Genomic DNA, 2668 nt, shown 5'->3' with positions numbered 1-2668 from the left:
AAGGTTTAGGCACAGGCATTCTGGAATGTTATATCCATGCTCAGGAGGCAAATGCTGTAGAAAGCCTTTTCAGAGTAGGAGCTAGAGTAGCTTGACAGTGGCAGTTTTTGAGGTAGAAAAACATGGGAAGAAAGAAGTTGCACAAATAAGCATTAAACTTATTTGATTTGATTTTTTAAGGATCATAAACTAAATCTCTCTCATCTACGTGGGCTGAAAACCTACAGTATCAGTTTCAGGAGGTAACTCAAAAGTTTCATGTCAGATTTTCCTCTTTTCATCAGGCCGATTTCTGGAAATTGTGAAGCAGTGAGAGTTAATTTTTTTTTTTCAAGGAACATTTAATAACAAGGTAGATAACATACTTATTTAACATGGTACTTTTACATCACTGAAGCTAAAGCAAAACATCTGGTTCACTGGGTATAAATAGCCTACTTAATGTGTGTACACTGCAGTGCAATTAAAAAAAATACTGTAATTTTAATTTCAGAACTTCAGAATTTAAGTATCAATATTCTCTTTTAATATGGGGAAAGAAAATGCTTTTTAAAATTATTTGAAGCTTGGACAAAAATTCCATAGCTATATCCTTAAGGTCTCTCTGTAGTCTTCATGATTCAGATGACACAAAGGAAGCTTCAAATTCAACCTTTCAGAGAAGACATTCCAGCTCGCATGATCTCGTCAACCAGGAGGATGTTGGTGGCAATCACAGTGCAAGAGTGAAGAAGCTGTTTCTTTACACAATAGTTATCCCATATGCCTACTTCGGCGGCTACCATTGGCTCACCTGTGTTCAAGTCCACACCCACAAGTTGACCTGATTCTGAATGTTCTGCTTGAACTTTAACTAGTGTTTCCTGAAGGTCAAAACCAGAGTTCTGAGCAAGAACCTTGGGAATAATGAGCAATGCATCAGCAAATGCTTGAACTCCCAGCTGGGCCCTCCCCTTTACACTGGGCTTATATTTAATCAAGGCTTCTGCCATTGCCACTTCCACTGCACCCGCACCCGGAACTACACAGCCATCATCAATAGCATTTTTAACAGCCCTCAAGCCATCTCTTATTGCATCTTTGATTTGAGTGAGTGTGTGCTTATTTGGTCCTTTGATCAATAATGTGACAGAGCGAGGATTGTTACACTTCTCAATGAAAGTGAATTTCTCTTCTCCCAATGTATACTCATAGACAAGTCCTGCATGTCCCAAACAATCAGGATTTAGGTCATCGAAAGAATTTAGAGCTACTCCACCACAAGCAAGAGTCAGCCTTTCCATATTTCTCCTTTTAGCTCTACGTAGAGCTACTATGCCTTCTTTCGCAAGAGCATCTAAGGAAAAGGGGTCGATTCCCTTTTGATTAATAACAACAAATCCTTTATCTGAATCACCACAGACTTTCTTTTTCAGTTCTATTATTTTTTTAACTCTATCTTCAATGAATTTTCTTTCAGCTTTTACGAGTTTCTCTCTCTCTTCTGCACTCTTGTAAAAAAAACCCAGAATTCACTTCTGTTTTTTCATACTCTAACGACACATTGCATGTGAGGATGTATGCATCTTCTACTCTTTTTTTCATATCAGGATGCCGTGCCCCATGGTCCAAAACAAGACCTCTGATTAAGCTTGTATCAGTTTCAGATTTATATTTCATCTCCATGATTTCAACCATGAAGAGATCAATAGGTTCATCTGTTTTTTTAATGGCCAAAATCGAGTCCACTACAGCCTCTGTTAAGACATCAGCAAGTTCAGCATGCACTTTTGTACGTAGAGATGTTCTGGCCACATCTATAAGTGTTTCCCTGTCCATTTCTTTGCTTACTTTGACTTGTTCCAAAAACTGAAGTGCCTTTTCCTTTGCAGCTTCAAATCCTTCTGTTATTATTCTGGGATGAAGACCTTCAGAAATGTAGAGATCCGCCTGTTTCAGTAGCTCTCCAATGATTAGGACATTGGATGTGGTACCATCACCAGTTATGTCATCCTGGGCTGTTGCTACTTTGGCTATTAGGGAGGCTGTTGGGTGTTGAGTTTGCATTTCATGAAGCAGCACATTGCCATCTTTAGTAAGCTTGATGTCTCCAGCACCAGACACGAGCATCTTCATGGTGCCCTTAGGCCCCAAGTTGGTCCTCAGCACGGCCTGCAGCCCCCGGGCCGCGCTGATGTTGACCGCCAGCGCCGCCTGGGCGCGGGCCACCTCGGCCTTGGGGTTCAGGGTCTTCACGGCAGCCATAGCTGACCAGCAGAAGAGGAGGCACGGCGCGCTGAGGGCCCGCAGCTGGCTCGGCCAGTGAGAGTTAATTTTTGATCTCTGATTTCTGTTATGGTCATTCTGCATTTACCTTTTGTGATGCTCTGAAACATTGCTGGGGAAATTGGTTGATGAAATCTTCAGATTACACGAAGGAGGGAATTTTTAAGATGTCATTAGGGAAATGATAAATACACTGAAAAACTTTAAGTGGTACAAAAGGGTAGGTCATAGGAATAGCTCTCCTAGTCTAGACTCCTATGTTCTGTTCTAGAGAAACATTTTCCTGCATATTACTCTAGAAGTATCTGTTTCCTGTGCATTCTTTTAGGATGTTTTCATGCATATGTACACATGCAGATATATAAATATGTGCTCCTCTTTACACAAATGAATCTATATAATA

The 2668-nt window shown here is 40.6% G+C and overlaps 1 pseudogene; it reads right to left on the bottom strand.

The window, feature by feature from the left end:
- Window positions 1-458: 458 nt before the first annotated feature.
- Window positions 459-2279, bottom strand: LOC112648564 (T-complex protein 1 subunit zeta-like; annotated as a pseudogene).
- Between the last annotated feature and the right edge of the window lie 389 nt (window positions 2280-2668).

This window comes from Canis lupus, chromosome 7 (genome assembly GCF_003254725.2).
Source record: "Canis lupus dingo isolate Sandy chromosome 7, ASM325472v2, whole genome shotgun sequence".
In the NCBI taxonomy this organism is placed as follows: Eukaryota; Metazoa; Chordata; class Mammalia; order Carnivora; family Canidae; genus Canis; species Canis lupus.
Note: the sequence above shows the minus strand (reverse complement) of the source record. Positions and strands in the feature narration are given on the sequence as shown.